The 14,031-nt window shown below is 40.9% G+C and overlaps 1 long non-coding RNA gene across 1 annotated transcript; it reads right to left on the bottom strand.

The window, feature by feature from the left end:
• Positions 1–1,988: 1,988 nt before the first annotated feature.
• Positions 1,989–11,503, bottom strand: LOC137850181 (uncharacterized). The gene is made up of 2 exons (XR_011092334.1): positions 11,219–11,503; positions 1,989–2,967 (listed from the first exon to the last, which is right to left on the bottom strand). It is a non-coding gene; the product is annotated as an uncharacterized lncRNA (long non-coding RNA).
• Between the last annotated feature and the right edge of the window lie 2,528 nt (positions 11,504–14,031).

Genomic DNA, 14,031 nt, shown 5'->3' with positions numbered 1-14,031 from the left:
GGTAGTTTCATGATTTGAATGAGACACTGAAATGAGAGACTTGATACATCAGCATGCAAGGAGTCTATATTTCCTACACCATTATTCACTGAGATTGCTTTAAAATGCAAAGTCCTTTATAACCTTCATCATTTGTCATTTCACTGAGTACAACAGCTATCTTTCACTTTATTCTCAGCTGTGATTCACTCAGTAATACAAATATTTGTAAACTGTGCAACACACACAACTAGTAACCCCTTGAAATTTCATCAGCATGCTTGTCACAAGCATGCAAAGACAGTCAGACTGAGGGACCCTCTCTCATAGATCACAGAGTTACCCTTGAACACTTTCAAACCCAGTCCTCAGCATCTTTCAGCTGCCCTAGCCATACAATTTATGATCATTCTCAACACAGACCCTCCTCAATTGAAATGGTTTGTGAGCTATGCAAGTAGTTAATAATTTATTAATTTCTCCTCCTGGTCAAGAATGAAGTTGCATATTTTGCAAAACAACATTTCTTTCTGTCCCAAGCTGTTCTCTAGAAATAGTTAATAAAATTGTTCAAGGCTGAAGCTAAAGATAACACTCTCATTTATTTTTTAGTGGTAATGGCTCTTCAAAGTAATGTTATGTCTTTATGTGCTGGCCCCAAACAGATCTCTGAATATTACCCTTTCAACTTTAAGAAAGACCTGGTGACATCTGCTTACTCACAGAAGATAATTTGTAAGGCTAAGCAAGCATGTGATCTGGGCTGTCACGAACCACCATCAACCAAATGATTATCTCCCTGGATCAGTAGTCCCTCTGGTCAGATGGCTGCACTGCACCAGGACTCCTTTCCTATAGCTTCAAGAAAATCAAGGCCCACCAGCCTATATTTCTTTCTCTGTAATAGCTACTGCCATCCAATCATTACTTAAGTAACACACTTGGAATTCTCTCAGTACATTTTTTGACTTATGTAGGAGCACAGCCAACAGTATATTTTAAATATACTAAACATACTTTCGCTTTTATACATCCAGAAGTCCTTTCTGCTAAGAAAGGTTAAGACTTAGGCCAGCACAGGTGTATTGGGCATATGTGGTAAGGTTTTGGTAGTCTGGGGAGGTCTGCAGGGGTGGCCTCTGTGAGAAGAGTCATGAGGCTGCCCCATGCTGGACACAGCCAGTTCTGGGCATCTCCAAAATGGACCCCCTGCAGGGCACAGCTGAGTCCCTCCGCAGCACTGGTGGCACCTGTGTGATAACATATCTAAGAAAGTGTAAAAAAAAAACACTGCACAAGAGCTGTGAATGAGGGAAACAACCCTGCAGACACCAAGGTCAGTGAAGAAGGAGAGGGAGAAGGTGTTCCAGGCACCAGAGCAGATTCTCCGATAGCCCATGGAGAAGACCATGGTGAAACTGCCTGTCCCTTGCAGCCCATGAAGGACCATGTCAGAGCAGATATCCATGCTGCATCCCATGGAGAGGAGCCCACACCAGAACAGAAGTTCTTGTGGGAACTGTCACCTACGGGAACTGCCACCTGTGCTGGAGCAATTTGCTCTTGACGGATGCACCCTGTGGTACAGACCCATATTGCAGCAGTCCTTGAGGAACTGCAGTTTGTGGGAACCCCACATAGGAACTTTTTGTGAAGGACAGCATACTGTGGGAGGGATCCCATGCTGGAGCAGGGGAAAAGTGTGAGGAGAAATGTGACGACGTGTTATGAACAGACAACAGCCCCCATTCCCATCCTCACTAAATTACTCAGGGCCGGGAGGAGGTAGAAGAGTCAAGATGTTATGACTGACATTTAGCCTTGGAAGAAAGAGCGAGGTGGAGAAGGTGTTTTCAGTTTGTTTGGGGTTTTTGTTTGTTTGCTTTTCTCACTATCCTACTCTATTTTTAATTGGCAATAAATTAAATTAATATTCCCAGGGTCAAGTTTGTTTTGTCTGTGAAGGTAACTGGTGAAAGATCTTCCTGTACTCATCTCAACCCATAAACTTTTTCATCTTATTTTCTTCCCCTGCCTTGCTGAGGATGGGGAATGAGAGATTGACATGGTGGGCACCTGGCAGACAGCGGAGGTTAACCCACAACAACATGCAAAGCAAAATATTATTTATAAAGTTACTTTGATGCATTACTGCAGAAATCCTTGGGATGTAGAAAGACTAGACTTTATTATATGCTGTCCTCTCTAACTGGACCTTGCAAGAGGTCAGTAATTTCAGACAAGGGGTCTCAAATATTTCTATATGGGGCTAATCTCGAGTCACTTCTGAGACTAGTTTTAAATGACTTAAACAATTCTGCTATTTCCCTTGAAGTCTTGCAAAAAAAGGCTTCCCTGTTCTCTCTCCTACACTTCTGTCTTCATTTCATACTGTTATATCTAATTACACAACAATTCTTCTCCTAGCCTGATATTTATGTTGTTTAAAAACATGTTAGAAGTATTTTTAGACAAGACAGTTAACATAATACAAAGCCACGTTTCTCTGATAAACTCAGAAGAAATGAAGCATAAAGCTTCACTTCCCATGACTTTAGGCATGAGATAAAAGTCCATGGGAGAAAAAACAAGGCTGAATAAAGAAACAGTGCACCACTCGCAGCTCAATGAAATCAGGGGATGAGACTCCAGCTGTCATGCCCTTTGGAATGCTGTCCTATGGCCCAAGTAAGAAACAGATATCAATCTCATTTCTTGTGCCCTCTGCCTTTTTTTTTTTTTCCTTCTTCTTCTGGAGGGCACTTTGTTCAGCACTTAGAATGATAGAAAGATTCAGATTTCTTGGGACTTCTGATCCGACTTCCTCTTCAGAACGTGGCCAACTTCACAGTTAGATAGCATTGCTCCAGGCCTCATTCAGGAGAGTTGTGTAAATCTTCATGGACAGAAGTAGCACTTGATTCAGTGCTGAATGAACCACACTCGATCATGGGATACTCCTTCCCAAATACATTATTTCTTTCATGGCTGAAGAATCATGAGATCAGTGGTGAGTCTGCATGTAATTTATTAATCAAACAACACACACCGTGCTTCAAGTATGACATTCGTAGTAGAAACTATCCAGTTTGACCAGTGGTCAGCTTATTCTTAGTCTGTCCCCTGCAGTTTAGAGAAACTTGGGAAATTCCAAGTAAACAAACCACAAAACTTCCCTCAAAAGCCTTATTTTGGAGTCCCTCAACAGTCAACAGGTGGCAATTCCTTCAAACTCTCCCTGACTACCTGGATCATTCATCCAGTTGAACAGTTTCAAGACAGCTTTACAGAAGAGAGATTAAAATAAATAAAAAAAAAAAAATCTGTGAAGGATGACAGTCATTTTTAATACTGTCATTCCCTTTCCTGGTTGCCTGCAGATCTCAGCAGTCCCCTAGATTACAACCCCTAGATGACATAAATATTTTAACAAAAACAGAACGTTTTGCCTTTCCAAATATTCAGTACCTATATCACCAGAATATTAAACAGTAAGCAGAGACAGCAGTGACACTTGGCCTAAGGCTGGCACAGCCAACTGATGTTTAAGAATGCCTTTTTGAATTCTGAAGCACTCTTATGCTCTTTTCTGTTCATGTACCCCTGCTTTGAAGTTCATAAACATTCCAATGAATAGCTTTTTGATTCATGTGAATGCTTGAAAAATATCTATTCTCTCCAAAATGCCTGCACATAATCAAGTTTTTCAATGCAGTGGCACAAATATTTACTATTCAGCATTCTACTTAAAAAATCTGTGCTTCAGTCTAGGAAAATCTATGTAGCCATGCAACCACACATATATCACAGAGGGTAAATAGTCAAACTGAATAGATTGCACATGTAAATTGAAAATTGTTCATCTATATAAGCCACTGATTTGCAGAATTCAGAAACAGTTTATAAACAGTTCCTGAATGGCAAAGAAAAAACAAACTAACAAACAAAAAAACTATATTCCACCTGAATAATTAGTTAGTTCCTTAACATTTCTGAGTTTTAATAATAAAAAATAATTGATATTTTTACTTCTTGAACCATTACTCCATAATAGCTTTTGTTTAAAGGCATGAAAACTACAAGATATTTAAGGGCATTTTTATGCTTTGTTTTGTTTTTCATTTGTATTGATGATAATAAAAAAATGTGAGTCTGCTTCATTTCTCACATGCAGATATGATAGTTTGGTACTTCAAATCATCACAGCATTGCCTTGGAGAAAATACCCCACTCCACTAATTGCCTCACATAGGACCTGCTGGATATTTATTTAGTTTCAAAAGTTTTAATTATTAAAGAGATTGAAGTGTTTATCAATCTTCACAAAATAATATTACTTGAAGAAACTGTTGTGACTCAAGGTCCAGCATTTACCAAAATTACTACACTTCGGATAGTTCCAAGCAAAAAATGAAATCCATAGTGCACCTCACTGTTAGTATAGTTGACTGAAAGTACTGTGACTGAAAGTACTCTTTGTGAGATTAATTCTGCATATTAAACTTATGCTTTGAAACACTGGGTATATCCCCAGCTATGTTTTTAGCCTGGATACAAACCTTACCTTTTGATGTTGTGGAAGGGCAGAAATAGCACAAGGCAACATGAAGCTTTATACAAAGCTCATTTTCCACCAGGAAAAGCTAACACAATGGCCTTTTGTTGGCATTTCTCTTGATTCCTGCTGGAGGAGTGTACATGGAGATAATGCTGGCAGGTGGATGCAAAGCAGGTAACTATAACTTCCCCAAAACTGTTTGGACTTATGCCAGGCGTTGAGTGGATGTTTGCCAGGCTCTGAGCTCAGAAAGTGCATGGTGTGGTGTGGCTTCCCCAGTGTGTCCTCAGCCCAGCCATTCCTACACTAAGAGGAAATGAGCCCTTCATCTCTGTTGCCTGCAACAGGTTACTATTACACAAAGCATCTGTGGTTTGACTTGTTTGTTATGAATTCACTGCCTTCCTTTCTCATAAAGAAACCTCTTGATCTTTGAAGTGGGAAAGAGTTTCTTTTTCTTTTTTTTTTTTCTTTTTTTTTTTTTTTTTTAAAAAAAGGCTCGTTTCTTTGAATCTAAATTTTTTACCAAGTTACATAAGCACTCTCTTTAAAGTTCCCATTATGCAAAAGCATGCCTCTGTCTTGCAGTTATGGTCCACCTTCATCGAATTCTTCAGATCTCTCAGATAATTTGATTATCTCTTAGTTAAAATGACAGAAGAGTACCCCAGTTTATTCTTGTTTAGATCACTACCTATTACTAGAACTATAAAAAAGGAGGATGTAAGTCACACACAGTTATATTGCTCTCATCCTGGTGGGAACACAAAAGCCCTTAATAGAGCAAATGTTCTGGAGATGAAGGAGTCCGACACTCTCACATTACTTTTGTTCAGCTCCCTCCAAAGTACTCTGAGGATGACATTGTGTCACAGCTTAACAAATTACTATGCATCAGCTGAGCTACGGTCATTATCAGTATTAACGTGCTCTGAAACCATACAACACCTCAAGGAAAGCATTTAAAACAGATGCACATTCTTTTGAGCTTCCTACAATTGCAGAGCATGACTGTTTCATCAAAATGAAGCTTGACTAAGAAATTTTCAAACATTTTCAGACAGAAGATGCTGCACCTCAGCTAAGACATAATTTTGAGTAACATGAACAGGGCTGATCTGCTGCAATGCAAGACTTTTTTTTCTTAAATCAGTATCAGCAGTTTACAGTAAAAACCCTCTGAGAACATCCCAACAGTGTATGTACATACAGTGTGTACTTCAGTGTACACACACAGAGACACAATGTAAAAGTAGCAATATATTCAATGCTTAATTTTTTCCTTAGTCTTCAGAGTTAAAGGCTTGTCTAATTCTGCTGTGCTTATCACAGAGTTTGGGAAGGAGAAGTGTAGCCAGCCATGCAAGAGTAACTCGTTACAGATTTTTGGTGTTTTTACTTGGATGGGCAGTTGAGCTCCACCTCAGCCACTCTCTCACTCCCCCTCCTCAGAGGGAAAGGGGGAGAAAATACAATGCAAAAGGCTCAAGGGTTGAGATAAGGACCGGTAGATCACTCAACAATTATTGTGATGGGCAAAACAAACTCAGAATAGGGAGATAATAAATTTATTGCCTATTACTAACAGGCTAGAAAAGTAAGAAACAAAGGAAAGAAACCAAAAACACCTTCCCTAAAACCACCCTCTTCAACTGCCTCCCCCCGAGCAGCGCAGAGGAACGAGGAATGGGGGTGTCCCCTGATACTTCGTGTCCACCGCTCCCTCACAGTCCTTCCCTGTTCCCCGTGGGGTCCCTCCCACGGGATGCTGTCCTTCCCCAACTGAGCCTGCGGGGGCTGCCCACAGGCAGCAGCTCCTCAAGCACTGCTCCCACACGGCTCCGTCCCACGGGGTCCATCCATCCATCCCCCAGTAGCAGACTGCTCCAGCACGGGTCCCCCACGGGTGGGCAGCAGCTCCCTCCAGCTCCTGCCCTCCTGCTGCACTGACCTTGTCGTCTGCAAGGCTGTTTCTCACTGCTCTCTCTCCCAGCTGCTGCTGAGCAGCAGCTTTCCCCCCCCCCCCCCACTTTCTTAAATATGCTCTCACAGAGGCACAAACATTGCTTATTGGCTCAGCTCTGGCCAACGGTGGGGCCCTTACCTAACACGGGGCAGCTTCTAGGTTCTTCTTACAGAAACCACCACCATGGGCCCCCGCTACCAAAACCTTGCCATGTAAACCCACTACAAGACTACACAGAAAAACTAACCCAGATCTGCAAGATTTGCCCAAGGGTGCTGCAAGTGCTGGCTGATGTGATAGCAGGGCCCCCACCTACCATCTGTACAAAATCTTGACAATCAGGTGACCTGACTACAGAGAAAAGATTGTCATAAGGCCAGTCTCAAGAAGAGAAAGCAGCAAGGACCAAGGCACTACAGGCCCATTGGCTTCACCTCAGCTCAGGAAGAGACACAGAAACCACCACCTGAAATCCATTCCTAAGCACATGAAAGACAAAAAGGTACAAAGGGACACTCAGTGAGCAATTTCACAGACCTATCACCCTGCCTGACCAACCTCACTGCCCTCTATAAAATGACTTGCTACGGGGATGGGCAGAGAGCAGGGCCTATAGCACAACTTCACTTCAGTCAGGCTTTTGACACCATCTTTGACAGCATTCCTATTTTTGTAGAGCTGGACAAACAGACCGTTGGGCTATGCCACTGTACCCAAAAGAGCAAAGATCAATGACAGTGTAAGGCAGAGTGCCCCAGGGGTCATCAGTGGAGGGAAAATTGTTCAACATCCCCACCAAGAACTCACCTGAGGGACAGACTGCACTCTCAGGCACTGCATTAAGGAGCATAGCTGGCATGCTGAATGGCACAGCTTAAATCCAAGGCAACCCTGAAGAAGGGGAAGATTGGGCCAACAGGAACCTCATGCCATTCAATAAGGAGAAGGACAAAGTTTTGCAGCTCGGGTGAAACAACTCCATGTATCACCACAAGCTGGGAAGCAACTGTCAGTTGCTTCCAAGGGACTCTTCAGTTGTTTCCAAAGGACTTCAGGTGATGGTGGACAACAGGCCAAAGAAAAGACAGCAGTGCACTCGCACTGTGCATACAGCAAAATACAACAGGCCACACCTGGAGAGCCATGGACAACAAGCTCAAGCAAGTTTATTTTCCTTGTCTGGTCAGCGCTGGTGAGAGCACACCTGGAATACTGTGGCCAGCTGTGGGAACCCAGTTCAACGGGGACAGAGAGAAATAGGAGAGGGACTGTCAGAGGGCCACCAAATAGGTCAGGGACCTCAAGCTCTGGACCTGTGAGGAGAGGTTGCAGGGATCTTGGTCTGTTTTGTAAACAAGGTTAAAAGGAGAATTCATAGCAGCTTACACTGATTTGAAAGACAGTTACAAATGTAACACACACACAGAAAAACCTTCTCCATAGAGTCAGGAAATAACAAAAGAGGTAACACTTACATGTTACATTTTGTGAAGTTCAGGTTGAACATAGAAGACAGCATAGCACACTGTGAAAACACACTGCTCAGAGAGATCATGGATTCTCCATCCTCAGAGGTTTACAGAAGGACCTGGCTGGAGAGAACCCCAATTGATCTGACCTAGTGTCAGGAATAGTCTGATTTTAAGTAGGAAGCTGTTCTCCATGACCTCCAGTGGTCCCATCCAGCCAGATATTTCTATGACTGTATGATATTGAAATGATTGTGTCCCTATGTATATAGGAATGCTCATTCAGATATATTTCAGCAGAGCAAAAATATCAGGGGACAGGAGGAGAGAAGACAAAGGGACCCAGCCATGGACAGAATGCCATTTCGTGACTTTTGCCCAGAGAGGTATGCAGGCACCCTGAAGCAAACGTTGCCTTGCTTTTGCGGTTAGGTGGGAAGCATGTGCAAGCCTTTTCCCTTCTGTCCCCTAGTCTCAGACTAACCTGACTAGACTAGCTGCCAATTCTTATGATGTGTTAATAATACAGTCCAGCAGCAAGTCTGCCTGAATACTCTTTTGGGATATGGAAGAAACTACAAAGAGGTTTTTCTCCCGAAGTACATTTCCTTCTGGAGATATTTTGCGAGTGTAAACTATATGACACTGCAATACAGGAGACAGAAAAGGCCCAAGAGTTGTGTCCAGCATGTATACATCTTTCAAGGGACCACAGGACAGATGTTCTCCAGACCAGCAAACCCACCCGGCTCGGTGTATCAAGACACACACATACTGGCCGAGGTCCAAAAGCACTATAGCTGTGTTCTACAATTTGACATTCAAACTAAAGAATTCCCTTACATGGGTTAAACTACTTCTGCAATTAGATAGTCTCCTGAGGTGTCAGAGAAGCAGCAGTAAATTAGCTGCCAGAGCCCCTGAACTAGGCCCACTGTTTAAACAACATATTGAAAGTGGCCTCAGGCTAGTCTCGCCTTCAAGGCTAATGAGCATCATGATACCCTCGTGAGAAATCTCCTGACCAATCCTCATTACTTGACTCATTTATCTGCATTTTCCTCCTCGCAGCAAAAAGTGCAGGATTCTTCAGTCTCCCCTTACATTAAACATATCCTGTCCCTTTCTAAGAAGCTTTGTCATTATTTTCCCTTGTTCTATGCTGATTCTTATAAGCCAAACAGGAGATCAAATGCTTGGTCTAAATCCCCACAGCTGTGCATCACTGAATTTCACAGTGGAGCCAGCCATTCTTTCAGGTCTCTAAAGAGCTAGCATGCCATATTGCAGGTCTCCAAGCTTGACATCTCTGAACTGCAGGCATAAGCCCACTCAGGACTTACAGCTAAGCGTACTTTAAGAGATCTTTATCCTCTCAGGCATGCAAGCACATGAAACAGTTTTTCAGAACTCTCTTCCAGTTTCCACATAACTCTGCCTCTCCCCTAATAATCGTATCATGTAAACTCAGCTCCTTCAGTGTTTTTTGTATGGAAATGCTCTTCTCCCCCACTGTTCCTCCTATTACAAAGGCCTACCAAAGGAAGCGTTCCTTCTACATCTCCTCACCTCTGATAGGAAAGGGAACTATTTCCACATGTTAAAACTGTGAATATGATGGCAAATGACAAATCACCTGTCCTCCAAATCATGAACATGGATTTAAAAGTCCTAACATAATTAAAAAATAAAAAGTCCTCATATAGCAACCACATTCTGGTCTATGAACCTTTCAGACATTTTCACATCGCATGTTGTTTCCTCTAGAAATGTTAAGGCTAGAAGCAAGCTTTTTTTATTATTATTATTATTTTTTTAATGAAGGAAGAGACTTAGACCTAAAGTACCTGTCTGTAGGATCTAGGTGCTACAGACACACAATAAATAACAAAAGGCTCAAGATAAAATCAGGACCCTAAACAGTATGGTGTATACCCAAACCAGATGTATTTTACTTTGACCTTCACAGTTGGGTTCTGCCTCTAGGCTTCCAGCATAGCACCCGTTTAGCCTTTTTCTTGCTCTGTGTGCTTCAGATGGAAATCTGTGACTGATCATACTTGGCCCATAGGATGAAAAGGCATAGGACGTAAAAAGTCAAGAAAATTTCTGCAGCCCAAAATGTTGCATTTAGCTGGGCCTTGTACATCCTTCAAGGTTTTCCTCTCTCTCTCCTTCCACTGTTGGATTGCACTTCCACTGCAGTATTTTTTCAGGCACTACAGAAGACACTTGTGAGTTCTTTTATCTTTGGTCCCTTTCAAAAGGGGTCTCCTGATATTTTTGTCTTTCTGGGAAATATAATCCTGAAATTATTATTTTTCTACTTATAATCAGGGTAATGATGAACCTGGAAATAAAAGGCCTATACACTTATTAATGGTTTCTAGTATGACTCTTGGAGGAGGATTATATAAACAACAACAACGCACAAACATCATGAAAGCTCAATACCTTCCACGGCTGTATAGTTACTGAAGAAAACAAGCATTGAGGATATATGAGAGTCAGTATGCTGGGGATTAAGTAGTAGAACATAGAAATTCCTTTTGAAAAGAGATTTAAATTGTGGAAACAAATGAGAAGTGAAAGGAGTAATGAAAAAAATCCAAAGGACAAAATGAGAAAAGCATGATGTAGAAACGTTGAGGAATGAGAAAACTCCGCTAAAATGAAACATTTGAATTGGCAGGTGGTAAGGGAGCTGAGAAGAATAAACAGAACAGCCATAATAAGAGGGTAAGAATATTAGACTAACAATAGATAGTATTCATACAAGATAGGAACAATGAGGAATAGCAAAAAGTGAAAAATCAGTCTGATCTGCATAAGATTTAAGAGACTGCAAAGAGTATGTAGTGAACTGAAAAAATAGGCATAGATGATATGGTTGATGTTGAGGTGCAAAACAAGAGAAACATGGAGGAGCTTATCCACTGAACCAAAATGAAGAATCTTGGTGACTGTGCTTAAAAATATACATGCCTGTTTTGACAGTGTGGGAGAGAAGGGTCTAGGGCAGAGCACCACTTGTTTTTAAAAAGGTATTTTCTTGGCAATAACAACCAAAATGACACAAATGTTGCTACTGAGAAAAGAAAGATGAATAGTGAGAATCAGAGGGGAAGAAATGAATTTCTGTTTTTGTTATCTTTAAAGCAGTTGTATCTCTCCAAGAAGAAGATAAGGGAGGTAGAAACAGAATTATTGATGAGAATGTGAGCAGACAAGAAAGAAGAAACTTACCTAGATGTTATGAGCATTCCAATATCACTGGCCAGGAGCAAAAGTGCTGCTGATAGGGTAAATGTAAAGATAACACACAGTCTGGAAACAATACCCTGGACAACCTTCTAAGAGAAGCACCTCAAAACAGTCAAAAACTCAAGAAAGTTCAGTCAGTGAGGTTGAAAGAAAGATGAGCTAAAACCCCAGTACCACAATAATGAAGAAGAAGGAAATTATCCAGTGTTAAACACAGCTCAGAAGAGTTGATTCCTGTGTAAGGCAAGAATGTGTGGTAGTAGAATGACACAGAGCAGGAGCATTAAGGAGCTTCAAGGGCTCATCCCTTAATGCTTAAGGACTATCATTAAGGTTACATTTTTCACCTGTGAAATCTCTTTCTAACTTAGTGCATTCCTAGCTTGGTGATTTACACTGATTTGTGTCTGGGGTTTCTCTTCCCAGAGGGGCAAAGCAGTCATATGACAGGGGGAAGGAGCAACATCTAAAGTGCATAGAATACCACCACCACTAATCTCTGCTACAAGTATACCATCACTGCCCACTCAAGAAAATGGGAATTTTAACCTTCAGCTGTAGCCCAGACAGCTCTAGGGGAGACTTTAAAAACAGCAAAATGAAAATGTTAAATGACTACAGCCAAAATAAGTCACAGGACGATAACAAGAACAAGGACTAAAGACTCTTCTAGTCTGCTGTCCACAGAATATAAGGAAAGAAAAGGAAGGTGCTTTAGAAAGCAATCTTCTTGCATTCTTGCATGTCTGGAAAAAAATAAATAAATAAATAAATAAAAAAGCCAGCTTACATAGTAGGAAACAAAAAAAATTATAGAGAAAGGACAACAAGAAATAAGAGAAGGCACTGACAAATTCTCTGTGAGACTGAAAAATGAAAAGTGTAAGACAAAAACACTGATCAAATGAACTTCAGAGAGTTAAAGTAACATGAGTTATATACTTGTACATATCTTAGAAGAATAAGCTCTGCAGTTGAAGGAAAACACGTGCTTTACATGTATCTTGATTAGTTTCAGCAGCAACTGTTTTTGCTGCAGTTTTAAACAAATAAGGCGTTGTTTATTTCTGTCTTAAAATGGCCTGTAGATCTACTGGAAAATGTTCAGCAATCACCAGTGCTAACTTCAGAAGAGGTTGCTCTTTAGTCATTACTGAATTCCAGTACAGCACTACTTGCAAGAGTCAAAACTATACTGAAAAGACATTCCACTCCAATCCCACATTTTCACTGACTCAGGCCTCTCTAGGGGAAAAAAAACAGACAGAATCATTTCATGTTCCTAAGTACAAAGGAAGCTTTATTTTTTTCCCCCATTAGGTTTGAGAATTATTCTTTGGACTACAGGGTTTGCAAAGACAGTACATGCATACAGATAAACATGTGCATGTGTATACCAGAACTACTTTAAAAGAGCATGAAGAACACGAGGAACATGAAGTTGAGCCCTACATTAAAGTGAGAATTAAGACTGTCAGAATAGCTTTCTCTCATGCTTTCTCCCTGCTTATTAATTATTATTCAGCATCTTAATCACATTCAGCTGTGTTTTTTGTTTGTTGTTGTTTTTTGTTTGTTTTTTTTTGCGGGAGTTCATGGGGGAGAAAATACAGCAGTCTGACTGTCCCCCAAATCTACATGTTTCTATAGCAAAGAGCAGAGACACCATTCCTCAGAACAGGTAATGGGGTTATTCAGCAAGCAAAGAACAGTGCTGGTCTCCCCTTCTATTTCCTTTCATGCTGAAGGAGACCCTTCAGTACTGGTCTCCCCTTCCACTTCCCTTCTTCTCCCCTTCATGCTTTCCTCTTTGAAAAAATGGTGTTGTAAGTTTAAAGCATGCCTGTTGGCCTGCGTGAGCTGCATTTCCTCAACAGATTATCCCTGATCTCACCGCCCTTGGCAGCATTAGAGGGGTCACATTTTTACACGGATGAACTAGTTGAACAATTTCTTCAAAGTAAGAAATAAAAACATTCTTTCCTTCAAAGCATCCGTGCATGCTTTCTTCTTTATTCTGTTTGTTCAGTTTTTCTTTTTAAGTCAATAAACACTTTATACCTTGTATTCATTGCAAGAAAAACAAATTATACTCCATTCCCAGTATCTGCAGTTTGTTTATGGCATCAGCTGCTGAAAATTAAGTATTTCACATGTCAAGGTTTAATTGCAATCCTTAAATGATGTTCTCCGCAGCAAAAGTTCTAACTGTATTTGGCAGGAATGGAGTAGGAAGTGACATCTCTGATTTTCTTCTGCCAAGCCTCAAAGAGTTGCTGTGTCCTCCTTTCTGGTTCCCTGGAGAGAGACAGTACAGTAAACACCAACATCCTAGGTACTACATGTAGCAGCCGCAGCCACATTTGCAAAGGTCACCTAGCAGAAGGCATTCCTGCCAACTTTCTTACAAATTCAAGTGGTAATCATGAACTATATAATGCAGGGTTAGCTTATAGTTAATAGAGTGAACCTAAACCGCATGATACGGCTCTCGTTTGTTGTACCCATAAGGGGTATAGGAGATGGATAGGGTACTGTGAACATAAGGTAACCTAAAACATACTCAGTTTCTTTGTACAGTCAAAACATGGAACTTCAGCCTTTCTGAGACCCTGGAAATATGAGACAGCCATTTTTCAATGTTTTTTTTCTCTTTGAAACATGTATTCTCATACAAGTCCAATAAAGGAGATTACCTTCAACACCGAGTCAACTTTCATTTCATATTTTTTTGTTTCCTAGACAGACTAATAGGATTATCAGTACTATATCCCGAAATTCATATTCAAAAGCAA

This window comes from Anas acuta, chromosome 1 (genome assembly GCF_963932015.1).
Source record: "Anas acuta chromosome 1, bAnaAcu1.1, whole genome shotgun sequence".
NCBI classification, from domain to species: Eukaryota; Metazoa; Chordata; class Aves; order Anseriformes; family Anatidae; genus Anas; species Anas acuta.
This window is presented reverse-complemented; position numbering and strand designations above follow the sequence as displayed.